Source organism: Ursus americanus, chromosome 26 (assembly GCF_024610735.1).
Source record: "Ursus americanus isolate L20-20 chromosome 26, mUrsAme1.1.p, whole genome shotgun sequence".
NCBI lineage: Eukaryota > Metazoa > Chordata > Mammalia > Carnivora > Ursidae > Ursus > Ursus americanus.
Window position 1 is genome coordinate 28,854,367 of NC_142152.1, and position 19,774 is coordinate 28,874,140.

General features: G+C 44.7%; 1 protein-coding gene across 2 annotated transcripts in view; it reads left to right on the top strand.

Moving 5' to 3' along the window:
* The first annotated feature begins 934 nt into the window (after positions 1 to 934).
* FLRT2 (fibronectin leucine rich transmembrane protein 2) overlaps positions 935 to 19,774 on the top strand; it is a 99,749-nt gene continuing 80,909 nt past the window's right edge. The window contains exon 1 of one of the 2 annotated variants that reach the window (XM_045807702.2): positions 935 to 1,354. The gene's annotated coding sequence lies outside the window, so the exon portion shown is untranslated. Of the gene's footprint in view, positions 1,355 to 3,950; positions 4,776 to 19,774 lie in introns of those variants that run through there. The other variant, XM_045807701.2, reaches the window with a different exon arrangement.

Below are 19,774 nucleotides of genomic sequence, written 5' to 3' on the forward strand. Positions count from 1 at the left end.
CAAGGCTGAGCCTCACGTACTCACTTTCTCTCTCTCATTAACAAAACAAAACAAAGCAGAACAGAACAAAACAAAAAACCCCAAATTCATTCATTCATTCATTCATTCATTCACTCATTCATTCATTCATTCAGCTTCCAAAGGAGCTGGAGAAATATTGCCGATCAAAATCTAGGCACTTCAAGCTGATCTGCTGTTTTCAGTGTTGGGACTCAGATACATTTTCTGCATCATCATTCTTGTCTGTGTTTTCCCCATTGATTCCATTCTCAGGCGTGTTCTCTCTCTCTCCCTTCCATCTCCCCATTCTCAGCTTAAACTTCCTCAAACCTGCCCTTTCCCCATCTTCCGGCGGCGTCTTGGTCTTATTTGAATATGTGGTCATTTGCCATTGCCCACACTGGGTGAGTGGGTGGGAGACAGCTTTCCCTTCGGCTTCATTTAAATTTTGCGTGGGTGGATGGGTACCCTCCACCATTCGTCTCGCACGCGCAAAACAGTTATAAGCTAGAATTAGAATGCGCGGAGAGTTCCACATCTTCGAAGCACCGCTAGGAAAGGAAATAATACGGGGGGCGGGAGAGAGGAAGAAATAAAGGAATAAAACCCAACTTTGCTGGCAACTTCAATAAATCTGGTAACTGAAGGCAAAAAATAGATTCCGAGGGCTGGGTCTGGTCCGGATGAAACGCTAGGGCTCCTTCCCATGCCGGAGTCTGGCGCTGGAAGCCTGCCACTGGCGTCTTGCCACGCGAATGCCCCCCAGACAGTAACACACCCACTGAAAACGCACGTGAACAAAGCTCTCGCCCCGGGAGCCGCCGCTTGCGGTTTCCGAGTCCATTCCAGCTTCGCCAGGGAGCGTAGGGCGCACACAGGGTTAAATTAGTTCCCTCCCCAGTAGGAGGGAGAGAAGGGGGAGGGGGAAGCAGCATACTGTCTGAGGCTGGGTACCTTGTAGTTAGTTGTACGTTCGAAACCTGTCGCTGTCACTTGCGAGTTTGGCATCTTCCATTGTCACCGCAGAAGAACTAGCGCTTGGAGATAACATCGGCGGCCACAAGCTCCGCGCCAAGGCGCTGCGCTGCTTCCGCCCGGGGTGCGTCTTTGGCCCTCGGTTCCGGGTGTCTAGCAGCTGCGAGGCGGCAGCACTGCGCCTGCCGCGGTGTCCACGCAGACCCGGGATCAGGTTGACGGTTCTCAACGATGGGCAGGAGGGACCTTTGCGGTGACCCCTAAAACAATACCATGCCCCGGGAGCCCCGCTGCTGCCGCGCCAGCTTCTTCCCTTTCCACCTCCCCGACCCGGTCGGATTCGGATGAGCCCACTGCGAGGAGACACGGTGGCCGCCAGGTAAAGGGACAGAGGTGCCTGGTGGAGTTTCCAGTACCGCCGGCGCTGCTGCTCCGCGGTTGGGGGGAGATACACTTTTTTTTTTTTTTTTTTGAACCAGCGTAGGGCGGTCAACGGGATGGGATATTTTTGGCTTTTTCTTTCCTTCAGAGAGAGCACAGGCTGCTTAACTCCCCCCCCCCCACTTTAGGGAGGTCTATTTGCAAGTAGAATTCACCTCCTCGAAAGAGTTTTGTAACTGAGCCATAGGTCAAAACACACATTTGCCAGTCTACAGTCTGGGAGGATAGATCCCAAATTGGGGTTCTAGAGCCATTAAGCTTGCTGTGATCCAGGCTCTCAGTTCCCCAGAATGGTAGGATAACTTCTAGGAGTAACACCCCCTACTCCTCAACCCCCCGCGCCCACTCCATCTGCTGATAATGTCACCGATGTTATCAAGCGGTTACATCTAAAGCCACCAGCCCGCCTCCTGCCCGCAATTCGGGATTGATTCGTGGCTAAGAAGATGCGGAGGATGCCAGTGCATTTTCCTTGGAGTTGGAGAGAGGGTTCTCTTTTTCCAAAACCAAATCTTTCTCCAGCTCTGCTGGTATTCAGTGGCCCGGCCCTGAGCTCAGCCGGCGCGCCAGCGGGGGCGATGAAGGCGCAGGCAGCACCCCAGTCTGAACTGGGGTTGCGTTCTCTGAGCCGCGTGCGTGGGACGCGGAGAGGGGGCGGAAAGCGCCGGGCCCCCCACTGGCGCTAAGTGTCAGGGCCAGGCGGCGGCGAGGAGGGAGGGAGCAGAGCCTCGCCAGCTGCCACCGTGTCCCCGCGCGGGCTCGGAGTCGCCTGGAAAGATCCCTCCGCCTCGCTGACCAGTCCGGGGTTCGTCTCTGCGCCTTCAGCGCCGGCGCGGTCACTTCTCATTTCTAATCAAGATTGTCAGTTGAGGTTGGGGCATTAACCAGGGAAATTAAGTATCGGGGAAGAGGGTGACTGGGGCCAACTGGACTCACTGATGCCCGGGATTCTCCTGGATTGCTTGGGGCTCCGGCCAGCGGCAGCTGCTGGTGGAGGTGGAGGCCACCGCGGCTGTCGACACTGGCGCCTTGCTCCGCTCCTGAACCTCCCAGCAAGATGGCACTCACTGTCTGTCCTAGTCCAATTAACTCCCCCCGCCGTGCCCCCTCCTCCTCTGGATATTTGTTAGTCACACACTGAGTTGGGGGAGAAGAGCGGTTATGTAGATGTAAATCAAAGTATTTTCCTGACCACTTTGCATAATGCAACAGGAGCAGCGATCCTCGGGCACAAACCCAGGTCGTGTGTGCGTGTGTGCGCGCGTGTGAGAGCGTGTGCCAGCGTGCGTCTCGGCCGTGCGTCTGGGTGGATCCATGCGTGTCTTGTGCTTGGGAGGCAAATGGGGCGTTTCTCCAAGTCCTCTTAACACGACTGAGGCACTCAAATAAGTGAAGGCGGTAGACACAACAGGGATGCGAAGGAAATAAAAACAATTGGGAAAGTGGTGCCAAGTGACTCAGACTTTGAACTGAGGACGGGGAAATCCTCCTGAGCCAGTCGAGGCCACCGCCCCTGCCCAACCTTTCGTCCGAGACAGCCCCGCGGATCCCTAGGGAGTTGGTTCTGAGCTAGTTTCAAGCTCGCTGTTTGCTTCACGCGTGGCCCCACCGACGGCGCGTCTCGGCGCAGCCTGGAGCTTGGCGCGAGCTCGCTCTCCCTCTTCTGTTCACATTCAGCCTCTCCACAGACTTGTTAAAACATGACAGCAACTTACTGGAGGCAGGAGGAGCGACAGTGAAATGAGAGGAGAAAACCAGAACCTTTTAAAATATGTTTTCCAAGAAAGAGAGGTGCACCTGGTTTTCTTACATTACTCTTTAACCTTTGCAAAGAAATTGCGAAGTGGATACGTTGCCCGTATACAAATCAGGCTCCTTTTGCTGTCAAGTCTGTTTCCTCAATCTTTGAGGCTGAATTTAGTTGTCCGTTGTAATCTATGGGGAAAGTGAACAACCCTTTTTTCCAGCAGCTAGAGTGAAGGCAGAAAATAGGTGTTCAAAATAATCATGTTAAACTTCGGATTATTTTTCCAATTAAAGTTATTTAATAAGATCCGGGATCAGGGAGTTAACTGGTGGTGGGGTGGGGGTGGGGGGCGCAAATCACCAGGGTTGCCTTCATTTGAAATAACGCCATCTTGTTTGAGAGACTTGTTATCTTTTACCCTCTAATCTCACGTTTCGATCATTTCTCAATGTCTAAGGAATAGATCCTCTGGCTTGGAAGTACAGCCCAGGCGGGCAGGGGGGAAATCGACTTTCAGCGCTCAGACGGTGGCATTATCACTAAGAGTTGGGGGGTGGGATGGTGGTGGCTAGAGAGAGGAGAAGGCGTGCTCGGTCAGGGTGGCACCCATGGTGTTGGTCCAGGCGCTCTGCAACTCTGTTCGGGGAGGAGAGGGTTAAACACTGAGTCCGACTTTGCCTCTTGGAAAGCTTAGGGTTGCAGCCGCGCCTCCCAAGCATTCTTTAAACCAGAAATGTGGGAGGGACTCCGAAAGGGAGGGCGTAAAGGAGGGGGGCAGAGAAAGAGGGCTCGAGAAGGGGAGCGCGCCAGAGCGCAAGGGACGGAGGGAGAGGAGGAGCGCGGGAGCGGCGCAGGCGATCCCGCGAATTCATTACTGTAAACATCTCCCGGGGGTGTCAGGAGGGGTGGGGGTGGGGGCCGCGGCGTCTACATTAGCCCCGCCGCATCCGAGCGAGGCAGCAGTGAGGTCGGAGCAGCCTCGGGACCCACGCCGGGCCGGCGCAGCACTTGGAGCGAGCCCCGCGCCCGCCCCCGCGCCGCCCCGCGCAGCTCTGTGCTCCGGGCTCTGCGCGGTGGGCTCCCAGGCGCCCCAGGCGCGCCCGCCCGGCTCTCCGGCCGCCCCCCGAGGTCCTCCGCCTCCGAGGAGCCCCGGCGCTGCGGGACCTTTTTCCGCTGCCTTCCCCGCTCGTCCTGCTTCTTTCGGGACTCGCGGCTTGGTGGAGGCGGAGGGGGGAGGCAGAGGTGGAAAGGAGGCGGGGGCCGCGGCGGCCGGCGCCGAGAGAAAGTGGCATGCCCGAGCCTTGGAGGCGGAGGTGGCGGAGGACGGGGGAAGACGATGCCGCGGCTCCGTAGAGGAGAAAGGCGAGAGCGAGCTAGGCGAGCGGGGCGCCCGGGCTCCGGCCGGCTGCGGGGAGGCGCGCGCCGCTCTGAGGCTCCGGCCTCCGCACCCCCGCGCCCCGACGCTGCGGGCGACAGGGCTGGGCTTCGGCAGCCGCCACCGCCGCCGCCGCCGCCGCCCGGAGGACCCAGCAAAAGTTTGGATCTGGGAGAGGAGGCAGCGCTGACCAAGATTACCACCGGGGCTGGAAGGAGACCTCGAGAACCTTCGCAGGTAACGCGCACCCCCAACCCTCTCCTTCCATGCCCCGCCGCTGAGCTCTGCTCCTTCACAGCGCCTTTACTGACGCTCGCCAGATCTGAGTGAAAGTAAGAGGGAGGCGAAGTTCAAGATCCCGGGGATGGGCACCCAGCTCGGGGAGATCTATGGTCAGGTTAGAGGGGCCCGCGGCGCTTCTCTGCCCTCGCTGGGCAGCGGTGCAGGGAGGTGAGGCTCCACTAGGATGGATGAGAACCCTCGGCCCCAGCTGGGGCCTCATCTTGTAGCTGGTTGGAAATTGAGAATGTGAATTCAGGGGCTTCTAGTGTTCTTCAGTCCGGGGAAATGATGCATGGATTTCACTCACTCCCACCCTCACCTCCTCACCTTCACCCTCTCACTCTCAGCCCTATTTAGCATCTTTTAAAAATGATGGGAGCCTACTCCCATTCGCCCACCTCATTTAGCTGGTGCAGAAAAGCAAATCTGTGTGTGTGTGTGTGTGTGTGTGTGTGTGTGTGTGAGAGAGAGAGAGAGAGAGAGAGAGAGAGAGACTGAATATCAAGTAAAGGGAAAAAATTACGTTTTCCCCCTTTGACATCCCCGGAGCCTTCCCTTCCCCCCTCCTTCCATTCACCTTCTGGCGTCATAAAATAAAAACTTTAGAAGTCACATTTTTATTGCAGTATGAGATGGAACGCGTTAGCCATTGGCGACATGAATTTACAGTGATTGTCCTGTGTGTGGGGGGTATGTGTGTGTGTGTGTGTGTGTGTGTGTGTGTGTGTGTGTGTGTATGTATTGGGGGGTGGTTAGTGGTGCTGTGGAGAGGCCGGTAGTTCCTCAGCGGACTGATAGACCGTGGTGTGTGTGCACTTGGGGCCAGGGGCAGTGGAGAGAGAATATGGTCACGTTTCCTAAACAGCAACCTTACTTAGGTTAACTAAGAAAATAGCTCCTGATTGTCCCTCAGAGAGCTACAGAAAGATTCCAGCCCCAACTCTCCACCGTCCCCTTTCCCCCAGCCCCTTTTCAAAGCAGCTCGAGGTTTACTGCTGCTGTCATCATTATTATGATCATTATTTATTCACCTGGAAGCTCATCTTGACTTCTCTTGTAAATGGAAAGCAGTCTCCAAGAGCTTTTGATTAATTGTAGTGGAGGGAATCTCTTGTAAAGCTTGCAGTAAGCTGATCAAGTGCAAGGCACAAATCCGTGTAAATGCTCACGCAGGAGTGCAAGGTGCTGATTAGATTTCTTGACATGCTGCATTTGCTATGCAAAGCCCCATCTAAATGGGAGCTATTGCTTACCACTCAGCTGGGAGGCTCTTAAATCACACAGGGTTTCAGGGAGCTTTGGGGCATATTCCCTAGCTCACAGGCTTATTGCTAAATTTATTATGTCTAACTTCTCCTAGCCAAAAGCTAATATGTAGGCTAGCTTCCATATAGGAGCCCATATTGTCTACGGATTTAAGTGATATGACCTTCCTAAGTCTCCAATGAAAGGATCCCCCAAACATTTTGAGGTAATAGAATGCAGGTTGGCATTCATCCAGGGATGTATTTGGTTGTTGCAGTATGAATGTAAGATTTTAGGTCAGTATCTAAAGTGTTAGAACTGGACTTTTTTTTTTTTTTTTAATTACTAAGCAGTATGCACCAGAATCAAAGGTGGACAGGCCACCATATTGGAAGAGAATAAATCTTTGGCTGATACACATGCCATGAAAAGTTGCTTATTTCCCTATGATGTTATTGCCCCTCCAAATACAACTTTTTCCCCTCCCCTCCTCAAAAGCCCCAAACAGGATAGGGTTAAACCGTTTAAGAATTTTTAATAATCACCTATGGAGGGGCAGCACCATACTGCCCTGTCGAGTTGCAAATATCTGAGTGGAAGAGGTTGGAAGATGAAATTTCAAGCATTATTCCATGTCTCTGCCAGTAGATACAAGACACTGTAAGAAGGGGGCTAGCTGTGTAGCAGGACCTATTAGAAACCGAGCATGGGAAGAATGCTGGTTTAAAAAAATGCCCATGTCTTAACACTTCAGTAGTTTCATTGCAGTTTTAGAAATTCCAGGGGATGCTTTTAACAGAAGAAAGTAGATTCCCAAATGACACCATGCTGGGCTGCCTTGAGGTCCCCTAGGCAGTCATGGGTTTTCCCTGTATGCCAGGTTTCAGATGATGTGATCTTATCCGAGTTTGACTTTGACCGGCTGGATCTAATTTGAACCTCCTCTGATGCCCGTTACATGTATATTCTGGCCTGCCGGAGAGTTTGATTTAGGATTTAGACATATCTCCCTGAAGCAACCTTATATCTTCCTAGTTTGAAGCTGTGGTTTCAAGAAACGCTCAAGTATGTATGTCCAGGAGCCTTATTCTATAGACACTCAGTGTGAACATCTGATCTAGTTTGACTCTTCAGTCTTGTACCCTACAAGGAAGAATTACTGCTCCTGTGACCGGCAGTGTCTGAAGTTAAAAAACAGCAAAGGGTAGGGGGGCTCTCGGTTTTGCTCTCTCTTCAGAAGATTCAAAAAGGGGCAAGATGATGCAATTTTATTTCTATTCAGGTCAGACCTTTCTGAAGAATCATCTTTTGGTATTTTTACTTTAATTTCGATTCAAGTTCATTTTTCACTAGATTACTTTAATAACTTTGTGGTTTCTGCCACAGTGATTCAAATTCAGTCCATTAGTGACCTCTATCTGTGAGAAGTGGATACTCATTGTTTTTCTTTCTTCTCATCAGTCTGCAGATTATGGGTGGGGGGGGGGTGTTCGAGAACCCAACAGTCTTGTAGTTCTTTCTGAATATTTAGATTTTCCGACCTGATTTTTCTAATATGGAGTTCAGTATGGGTAATGATATTTAACAACAGTAATAAAACGTTACAGGCTAATAGGCTACTAAATGGTTATTCCATATAGCATCGACAATATGATCAATATAAATAAAATACCAGGGCTATCCACCACCAGTAAAAGGACTGTACAGTTAGGTAGACTAATGTTTTGAGACTCACAATGCTGCTGAATATAAGTGAAATTTTATTGCCCCTAAGTGCTTACATAACAAGGGAAACTTGAGAGACAAGCTCAGGACGTACATGTGATAACTAGACTTCATAGTAGCAGTGTGTATATGGCTTTAAATTCAGCTGTGCTTCTGCTGTGAACTTATGGTACAGATCAAGGACGAGGTGGGATATGAGAAGGGTGTCTATAAACAGATGGTCTTTTAAGGAGACTTTTAAAATCTGATTCCTAATCCCAGCTTTGTCTTCTGAGGGTTTTCAAATCGAAATTTCAATTTGAGTTGATTATTCTAAATGGTAATTGAAGACAAAGTTTACCGAATTTCTTAGGTGGGCGGATACCATTATCTGACATTTTCCAGATGGTTTTTGATGTAGTGGTGTTCAGGGATGTGGAATTTTTAGGAGGTTTTCTTTCTTTTTCCCTTGGGCAGGTTTTATGTAAAAGACGTTTTTAAAGACCAATGATGATGATAATCAAACAACCATTATAATACCCCAGCCAACTTTCTTTCCTTTCCCCACCTTCCAAATTGCTTTGCTTTTTAAAAATTATGTCTTTTTTTTTTAAAGATTTTATTTATTTATTTGACAGAGAGAGAGACAGCCAGCGAGAGAGGGAACACAAGCAGGGGGAGTGGGAGAGGAAGAAGCAGGCTCCCAGCAGAGGAGCCTGATGTGGGGCTCGATCCCATAACGCCGGGATCACGCCCTGAGCCAAGGCAGAGGCTTAACCGCTGTGCCACCCAGGCGCCCTCAAAAATTATGTCTTTTTTTCTAGAACTACATGTTGGGGATAGGACCAAGACCACCAGTATCTTTTTACTCTTTTTAGCAACGTGAACTCCAATTAAGTATCTGTTTATAGTAAAACACATGTACTCACCTACACATCAAGAACCATTTTAAGACAGAGATTCTTTTCAAGGTTTTAAATATGTTTCCTTTCAAAGAGCTATGACACAAATATTGTAATAAAAATATCCTGTGTTCCGATGAATACAGAGACTTATTTCAGCCGCATGGAACAGTAAAACACTGTATTAGCAAAATAATCAGTGGTATTTTCAGTACATGGTCAAAATCTGTTAGAACCTTCATGGCTTTTTTTTTTCCCTTGGCAAATTTCACATCTACTGGTCTTTTTGGTTTTCTTTGATTCCTTCTACTGAGGCTCTTTGAAGTGATTCAAAATTAAACAGTAGCTACTTTTTTTAGGGAAATTAATCATGTTATATTCAGGATTCCAGAAGAGTTAATGATGCAGAAAAAGTCCTGTAAAACATCTTTCTAAAAGAAGTCCTTTTCTTGTAGGCTTCCCACTTACTGGCCTCCTGTACCATTTGCAGTGAATTGGAACTCCGTTATTTATGTATTTTTCAAATACCACCTCTAACTTAATTTAATGTGGGATGTGTTTCTGCAGAAGCATGCAGCACCATGTGTCCCGAGTCTCCTGAACAAAGCAGCGTCGTTTTTATGGATCTGTAATAAGGGAAAGTCAGAGAAAATATCCTTGTATACTTTGGGAAGTCAGAAAGGCCACATTCATGATTCTCAAACACTGGTCAGTTATTCGGCTGATGCTTAATAAAGCCACACATTTTCTGGCAGTTTAGTGGTTAAAGACCTCAGCCATTTTTTGAAGCATTCACAAAATAAATCTCTGGTGCTCCTACCCATTAGGTACTCATTAGAGCTGAGCAGTTTTTCTCACTTTCTCCCCAGGTTGCTTTTAAGGGAATGTGCAGGAAACTTGGCAAAAGGTCCTCTGTCCCCCTCAGTTCACGGGTCATGTGTTATATTTCAGTTCTTTTTATTAGCGCTTTCAAGACATAGATAAAAGAATCTTCCATCTGAACCTTTTAAGAACCTGAGGGCTTTTGGATTTAAACCCACCAAAAACCATCGTGTCTCAAAGTTCATAGATGGCTATTAGGTCCTTGGATATTGAAACCCGCTTCAACAGGGAGTAAAAGAACAGTGGCTCCCAAAGTCTGTTCACAAATATAGTGTCTCTTGAAGTCAACAGAGGTCATGAGCTGAATGGGAAACATTAGACTCATATCAGTCCCGAAATAGGTCCATGTGCTGGTGTCACTTATCCCCAGCTGCCTATGGGCGTCACTTTTGATGAAATCCAGTGTCAAAATAGCCTCTGCGATAGTTTCATCTCCCACTTTGCTCCAGAACTTGGACTGAAATATTTTTGAAAAAGGAAATAATGCTGGCAATTCTAATATCCCTCATAGATAAAGAGGAGAGGACGACTATGGGACTAGACTGGATAAGCATTTGCCATAGAGGTGCCAGGAAATTCTGTTTAGGGGCATTTACCCCCTCCTCTCCTACCTTTCCCAGTCATCACATGCGGGATTCTATGGCTCACAACTGTCTCTGTGAGCTGGTCTGAGAAAGCCCTAGTAGCCTGGCCTCTCACTGGGTAACGGGAGCCAAACAAATTGAAGGCTACCCACGGCTGCACAGAGTTCTCCCTGAGACCATTTGCTTTGCACAAAATGATGAATGTTACATTTAATCACATAGATGTTGAATTCTCCAGATACAGTTTATAAGTTTCTTCCTTTACCAACCTATCCAAAATGCTCAGTTGGATTTCTTATTAAAAGAGTAACAATTATTTCAATCACATAAATATGTAGTTGTAAAAAAAAAATAGCATTTCATTGTCTCTCCACCCTTATAGTAGATACAAGTTTTCCTGTTATGGATGAGTATAACTTTATGGTGTAGGCCTTGTGATCTGGGACCTTAACTGTGGTGGGGAGTGAGCAGTAGGGAGGTTGTTTTGGAGGAAAGAAAATATATGTTTATATAAAGAAAACCTGCATTCTCATGTCAGCACACTCCTTTGTACATTTATGACCTTGGACAAATTACTTAATCTCCTGGAGACTTAATTTCCTTTCTGCAGAATTCAATAGGGTTATGGCAGGGTCAGATGAGAGTAATGTGTGGGAAAAATACCTTGATAATCATACAGTGTTATATTCCTATAAAGATACATTATTCAAATTGATAACATTTATCCCTGCAGGACTGTCATATGCCAGGACTGGGTCTTATACTAAAACAGAGTGACCTGCCCTCCAGGAGCTTTGGCTTTTGTGAATGTAATGGGATATCACCCAAGCAGTCAAGTGTCTGATGGCCCTCTACGTCATTTCTTCATTCATTTAATGGGGCCTTGTCTTCTTTTGTAAGTTTCCTCTGTTTTGATGAAAGTAGTTTTTTCAAGGATCAAAGGTCATTAAGGTGACATCGGTGCAAAGGCCAAACTTTCCATCCTCGACAGGCTGGCTGGATGTTGGAAACTGAATTTATCACAAATGGATTTCACTGGGGCTCTTTTGGGAAGAAACCATCCACATTCCCTGCAGTAAGGTTGTTTCTCTTTTTGGCTGGGTTTATACTTGAGTCATCCAAGTTACCTTTCGCAAAAACGTAAGCCATTAATAGAATATATGATGATGTTTAAAACTTTGGTTTTGCAACATGAGGCAAGCTGGTGCAAAAGATTGCCTTTTTGGTAGGGCATGCCTCCTGAGCTCATTCTCCAGGAATGGAAAGACTTGATTTATTACGATACCAACATGCTCCCCAAAGCTCGGCCTTATTTTGGCATTGTTAGTATCATAAAACCCTTGTGGGACAGTTTTTTACAACTTATTTTTCCATACTTTGTTCAGTTGCATTTTTATAATTGCCCAATCTGAGACAGTTTCAATTTTAAACGTTCCAAGAGTGAGTATGTTTATTTTACTTTCCTGATTTGTATACATGTAGGCCTTTGTAAAGGTTAATTTTTAATCATTTTATGGTTGCTTAAATGAAGCTTGTAGAAAACACATGCATATGTGAAGTATATTTATAAAATGTATGATTAGGTTGTGATTCTTGATCAGAAGGAATGTTTTTATCCGTTATTTGGATGCATGACAGTGTGTATCTAACAATGTTCTTTTCCGTTTCTGACTTACTAGTTGCCAAAGTTCTGACACTTGGCCCCCCTCCCCTTTTATTTAAGTTGATGAGAATTTTAGCAGTACATTGTAAAATACCTGGCCATATAACTCTATTTTTACATGACAAATTGCTTTTGTAGTTTGGCAAAATTAATCTGAGTGCCTTTTGTTCTGGCAGTGCTGAATGATACAATAATAATATTTGAAGAAGAAAAATATTTGCCTCTACTCTGAAGAGCTCTGTTAATAAAACGAGAAGAGTCTGGAGGTATATGTGTGGGGAGTTAGAAAGGCACAAAAAGATCTAAGTCTTAGATACCATGGGGAAGGGGTGCTTATTATATTCTTCAGCTTGGTGGTGCTAATTTAGCCCGTGTGTTCCTAACAGAATAGAAGAATGAGATAGCCCAAGTTATTTTTAATTGGACATTTTCTTTTCCAAATAGGTCCTAAGGAAACTCTAAATAAAGAAAAGCACAACATGCAACGAGGGAATTTATTTTTATGTGAATGGCTTGGTACTCAAGAAGGAGATATGATTCTTTTAGAGGCAGAGGGTATACGCCAGATGATAAAGAAAGCTCTTCCATTCATCCCAAGGGGTGATTTTTAGCACTTGCTGTATTCCAGGCACAGAGGAAGATCGGAGAGGCAAGTACGTAATACAGGATCCCTCCACTTGAGGCTGCCTAGGCTGGGGAGGCGAGAGGGAGACACAAAACCTAATTGCATGTGCTTTGTACATGACTAAAGACAGTCAATACTAATAAGTGTGCCAGGAATCCATAATATTAATGAAGAAAGCTTTATGTGTGGAGGTTCTCATGCTGGCTGTGTCACTTGTTAATTTGATAAACTTGGGCAAATTTTTAAATGTCTTTTAATCTCTGTGTCTACTCTAAAATGGGAGAAAACATTCTATACTCATGGAGCTGTTCTTCTGAGGGCTGAGATAATTATGTAAAATGTCTGCCTGTCTGGCACACAGTAGAGGCTTAATAAATGCTGACTGCAGATCCTTCTCTCTCCGAAATGATAATGATTCCATTATGTTACTTTCCCCTTCAACAAATATCTTTGCCGTTTCTCTGGAATCCCCAAAAAGGCTTTGGACCCCTTGAACCTCTTCCCCGACAGGATACAGCCTCTTCTGCAGAATAAAATTTCAACATTTATGCGTGTAACAGAGCGTGGAAAGGACAGCAAGGGAAATAAGCACTTCGTCTGGTGACAGAATGAGCTCAGAGCTAGTGGTATATAGTGCAGCCTGCTGGTGTGTTAGGGGCTGGAGAAGCAGGGGGAGAACAGAAAAGAGGACTCATCTCAGTTTGGGGAATCAGAAAGTGGCGTCTAACTTGGAGTTGTCATCGTTGTTGTTATTGTTGTTCATTGAAAGCATAGGCTTCGACAGTTGAGGAGTGCTTCTCCATGCACCCCCCCAATCTATGCAGCCTTCCATGGGTGACCAATACCTGTAGGTTTGCAACAGGTCCTGTGTATAGACTATGACACTGGGTGCACTGAACCGTGGTTATTATGTCTTTGCCAATGTGCCGAGATTTTTATCAGAGTGAATTTCAAATACTTGCTTCATGCAGTTCGTCTCACAGATGACTCTTGGCAGAGTCATGCAAGTATTTTATTGTCGAAGATTAACATGTAAATCATGGTTATATTTATATAATGCTTAGTTTGTACTTATAGAATGATTGCACCTTGCTGGTATAATGATAGATGTCCAAATCAGAATGATGCTATTGGATTATCAGTTTAATGTGGAATTATTTCTTTCAGACAGGAATTTTCAGTTAATTTAAGTAAAGGAACTTCTAACGGCTTCTATGGAAGATAATCTGAACAAATACAGAACTCAAAGTCACTGGTCAAAATACACAATGCTGGGGTTATTTTTCATTTGTCTCTGTAATTGGATGAATTCATAGTATAATTTTTTTGCTTTCTACCCAACAATTAAAATGTGGGTTTTTTTTCCCCACTATGAATCTGTAAATTTATTGCTATAAGAAAGTTATACTTAACAAGACGTTAGGCATGTCCCAGACCTCCAAGTCCAGAAGCACAGAAGCTTTTCCTGGTAAGATCATATAATATATAATGTAATATATACACGTATAATTAATGAAATTGGAGCAGAGAGAAGCAGGCATAGAGTATATTTTTAAGGTGTTAGCATCTTAGTAAGTAGCTTCCGACCCAACATTCCACCCAGCGTAAAACAAAAAGACCTTGTTTTGCTACTTTAGAACATGCAAGAGAGATTAAAATTCTTCGGAAAATGGTTAAAAAAATTTCTTTTACTCAAATAGGTAAGGAACAAGTCCAATAGTGCTGACAGCAGTGGAATTTAAAACTGAAGTCTAATAATCTCTGAGTCCAGAAGGAATGCACGGCACACATCCGTTCTAGTCACGCGCTTGTAACCGGGCATTTGACCAAAGTTGAATCCTTGCCGTGTGCCAAGCACCATGCTGTTTTGGCATTTGAGATATTCTTTCAAAGAAGACCTCATCCTGCTCATCAAGAAATCTGATGGGTCGACCTGGAGATGCCCTCTTCCAAACCTGACTCATCCGTCTGAACTAACTGGAGAAGTTGGTTCAAAACCCAGGTTCCTGGGCCCTAGGCCTGGAGGTTCTGGTTTGTTAAGCCCATGATGAAGCCTGGAATGTGGATGCACAAAACCCTCCAGGTTTGGAGTTTACTGACCTCCATAGTATTTAGAATTTTTTCTCACCCAGAGACTCAGAAGTCTTATAATCATCTGGTTTATAGTCATTTGTGAATTTCTGACAGTATTTTTTTTTTCTGTGTTTTATCATATAGTAAATATTGCTTGATTTAACCCAACTGTTCTCACAAAGAACCATCTGAGGGGCCAGACATCAGGGCTGGCTTCTCTCTCGGTAGCCACAGTCTCCTGTGTAATGGCACCACCAGGCATCTGTGTCCCTTGTACTTGTCACTGTACTGGTTTGGTATCTCCACTGTTACTCTCCTAAAAACCAAAATATATTACTTTAGTCATCTATCACGCAGATTCCATGTCCCTCTGGATAAAGCCCATCCAAACTTGTTATCAGGACATGTGAGATCCATGACCATCTGGATCTCAAACCGTCACTCAAGCCCCCCAAGCACCCATCTCCTGCACCCACGTTCATGATATGGCATGCTTTTTTAGTGCTTAGCCTCTCCCACACTCCTTTCCTTCATGTAAAATATGACCTCTCACTCTCCATTTGGAAAATTATTTTCCTTTAAGACCCACATGAATGTCACCTTCCCTCCTAGTCAAAATTACTCATTCCTCTCTGGGCTTCTACAGAATTTTGTTTGTACCTTTATTATTTCCCTGCTTGTGTTGTATAGTAATGTGTCTGTTCTAATATCTGTCTTTTCCATTGGACCCCAAGAACCTTGGCCCATTCATTGACAATAATGCCCAGTGCACCAGGTTCTGCATAAATACAATTGAATGAATAAGTGCACAATTGGGCTGGCCAATCCTGGAAGACAGAAGATTCATAATCTAGTGATAGGGACTCCTTCCTCCAATCCCATAGATCGGTTGCCCAATGGGGAAAAAATACGACCTCCCCTTTCTGCCTCTCTCTAAACAGGTTTGTCAGGTAAATGTCTAGCTGGTTAACCCAACCCTGACCAGAGCAAGCACTCCAAACCACACATGAGGCAATTCAGATGCCACACTGGAAGATCTGTTTAAAGAAGAAATAATTCCACTTGATGATGTATCTTTCTTGGCACCTAGTGAAACCATCGGTTAAGTAGTTGTGTACGCAGATGTGGTTAACCATAGGATGAGAACTTTAACTCATAGTATCAACTTTGTGTATCCTTCTTGGCATAATTGAAGAGAGCAAAGCAAAGAGCTTATGAAAAGTTTTGTGCATTTGCACTCTTTTTCATTTTTTTACCCTTTGCTTTTATGTTGTTGATTTTATCGTAGGCACATTATTTCCTGATGGAGATATCTGAGGAGCCAGGGCTCTTCCGAGAGAACAGAAGACTAGAAATCGTAACTTGCTAATCACTCTGTCTCGGCAAGGCAGGATCCGCCTTAGTCTCATGGTGTGCACTTTGAAGACTATTTGGAGGGTACAATACATTCTAAACTTACATTGTTTCGTAATGGTGACAAAAGTTGGACCTTTCAGTCCTCTAATCCTAATTCTAACAACAGTGTGCTACTTTCACGGTGAATTGTCAATTGATGAACACAGATGACTTGTATGCATGTGGGCGGGTGTATGCAAAATTTCAGCAAAATTTCCAGGGGCTAAATAGGTAGAAGATAGTGGAGCATATTTTGATATGCTCCTGCCTTTACCCTTGGTTCCCTCTGGGCTGTCTGTATGTTGGCAACACATTCTATGCCAATAGGAAATACATGGAATGACACCTGAGATGATACATGGAGTGACAAGCCACTGTGCTTTCATATAAGAGGCTTAGAACACCACCCAGAAGATCTTATAATGTTAATTTATGGGACTGTTTAGAAACAGTTTGCTCTCCTTATTCCTGGAATCACACTGAGTATCAGGAAGGCCATATTCTCATCTAGGGGATTAATAGTAATAATAATAATAATAATAATAATAATAATAATAATAATAAACACTACATAAAACATCCATAAAGGTATGGGTCATAGGTAAGGTTTATTTAGAGTGCTGCTTAAACAGTTCATGTATATTATCACATTTAAATTTTCATGAAACCCTATAAAGTGGTTCTGTTTAACAATACTGCTCATAACCCAACTTTACACACAGAGAAACTGAAGTAGAGAGAATTACCTCGGGTTGCTTACCTTATTTTGTAGCTACCAATTATTGTTATAAGATAGGTGAGCCCTGAGTAATTCCCAGAATTAACTCTGCATTTATTTTTCCATACCTTGAAAATTGAATTCAGAGGTGATTGTTCATGGTTCAGTAGGTAATCTGTGACACAGTCTTTCGTATTTGATTTTTTTTTAGTAAATAACTATGTAAGAAGTTATTATTTGCTCTTTGCCATTTTTGAGTGAAAAAGGTTCTTGAGTCTCTCAAGGTGTTTCTGTAAAATGGGAAGAGAGAAGAATCACTAGTTTGAAAATAAAGTATGACACTTGTGATCCTATTTTCTGTGCTAATGAAAGTCTATAGAGGAGTGTCAGATTGTGGGGGGTGTGTATTAACAGAGGACACTCTCCACTCTTTCCTTTACCAGCACTACTAATAAATAGTTAAATGAATTGATTTTCACCTCTTTCTCCCTGTGGAGGTGATAATGGACGATGGAATGACCAAAGGGCAGAAAATAGCATAAAGGTAGTGACCTCTGAGAGAGCCTGGAAATAATGGAGAATTGACTGTGTTATAAATAGGTCATATTCTCTCCTTTTCTAGATCTGTGTAATTGCTCAGGCTGTAGACTTTATTGGGGAAAAAGAATGACCCTGAGATGGGCTGGAAAAGGCTGTTCTCCATTGGTGGTTTGAAAAGAAGCACACATGTGTTTGTAAGTCTTCACCCTGCTGAATGTGATGTTTGGCCTCTCTTTCTTTCTTTCTTTCTTTCTTTCTTTCTTTCTTTCTTTCCTTCTTTCCTTCTTTCTCTTTCTCTCTTTCTTTTCCTTTCTTTTTTGCCATCCCTCCCCTTCTGCATTTTGTACCAATGCACTCATTTCTGCATGTAGCAAAGTTGTTTTATGAATTCAGAAATTCGTAAAGACCTTCCAGTTATCTGTCCTTCCTAATTCCATGTGAATATTATCCATGCTGCCTTAATTCCTTATTTCCCGCTCCTTAATTCCTCCGTTTCCCTATAGACAGCTAGACCACGTCTACCGGTGTTTCTGTGTCCTTCTGTCTCCATAAGGCCGCTATCTGTCATGAGGCAACTCTGGATGGGTGGCATACTAGAGTCAGTCTAGATGAGCTCATTGATGGAGTTATGAAAGCAGGCTTTGCCCAGTCGTGGGAGCAGTTTGGTGAATGGCCCAGTGGCCAGCCAGCTCCATGACCACATGAAAACACTGGCTCTGTTTGGCCCTTCGGGAAATTGTGTCTGTGACAGTCTGAATTTGCCTGAATCAGGTGGAACCAAACATTTGCTATCACAGTTTACAACTGAGAAATGATCAGGCCATGTGAAAGAAATGTAAACAAACCAGTGTCGCTCCTACCAGGAATGGCTGCTTGGCTTGTCTGGACCACGTGCGTCTGTAACAGATCAGCCTATGACCCCAAGCCACTCTTTCCCCTCCACTCGGAGTGCTTACCTAATTGGATTTTCTGCTGGACTTCAGTGTGGGTGTGAGTCAGCGGGAGCTGATTGTTTGGAACAAAGTCCCAACAAAGAACTTAATTCATATTTCTTTATTAAACAAGCTATGTTGTCTAGAACCACTTCTTTGAGCCGTATTTGATTACTACCATTCATTCATTTTCAAGTATGCTATCTCTAGTTTTATGCATCTTTTCAAAATGCTGTCCTTCTTACCCTCGCACTTTGGTTCCATTGTGGCCCATGTATGTCTTTCCTCCCAACTTGCCCACCATAGTTACCTTACTCTTCCTCATTCCAGTGCTAATGACATTACCTTCCATTACATACAAGGTCAAGGCTATACTTCTTAGCTTGCTACTCAAGGCTGTTCCTTCTGTAGCTCTCCCAGATCTTCCCGGAGGAAGTTTATCTTCTCTTCTGAACTGAATTTAGAGTATGTCCCTACTTTTATCTTTGTAGTAGTCTTGTTGCTGTGTAAAATTTTACCAAGTGCTTTGTCTCCACTATCGGTGAGCTCACCTAGGGCAAAGGTCATGCCCAATAAATGTTTGAGGTGCTAAATTGACCTCAGGTAGCTGACCCCAACCTACCTCTGTGAAATTCCCATACAGCACAAGTCTCCGTCTCCCTCTAGCTGTACTGCTTCCCAGCAGATTTTAAATATGGGGCCAATTAATATTAACAAAGTTTGCACAGAAAACTCTTATGTATTGGAGTTTTAAAGTTATTTAATGGAATAAGCTCCCTTTGTTCCGTCTGTGGAATTCTTTGTCAAAGCAGTGCCCTCTTGCTTTGAAAACAGGAAGGTAGAACATTCCAACAGCATCATGAACCCTCTGTTTATATTTCTAAAACCTGTAGTCTTTCCAGGCCTCTAGGCAAGAGCAAATAGACATAATCAGAGGCATTAGAACTTGATTATGTTGAATTGGATTCTTATAACTGAGGCTTGATAGCCAAAATTAGTGGTGTGCTAGTTTATACTGAAAGAGATGCTTGCGTTATTGCAAAACCATAGACTTCAGCTTGCTGGAATCGTTGACGACATCTGGATGTTTTGAAAAATACAGCAATCACATGGTTTTTATTATCTCCATAATTGTATTCTTTTTAAAAGGGAGCTGCAGAAAGACGTAGGGCAGGGGTAATGGAAGGCCATGGGGTTTGGATTCAGATAGATGAATTTGAATCCTGGTTCTGCCCCAGCCAGCTAGGGTAACTAGAGCATGTTTTGTTCCTGCTTTTGTTTTTTATCTTTGTATCTACTTTCTCGATTTTTAAATAAGGAAAAAATGATATGCATCTCCTAGGATCACTGGGGCAAATAGAGCAGGTCATGCTTGGCACCATCAAGTACTAGTAAGTGTTAGCTCCCTTCCCCCCTTGCCCTCTGACTTGAAATAATATGAATGCTGTGGCTTATAAGTAGCTATTTTTTCCTGCACAGATAAGGAAGTTCTGTAATACTGTGTCACTTTTTCCCCGAAGGAACTCTGTAGGGACACGGTTCTTCCTACCCAGTTTCTCCACAACACTATTTATTTCTAGGGCCCAGAAGAGGATACGATACCCTAGAAATAGTCATTACTCTGTCTGACTTAAGACACTCACTGATGAAAAACTCTTAAAGTCACATCTTTTTGTGGAAAAAAAAAATCT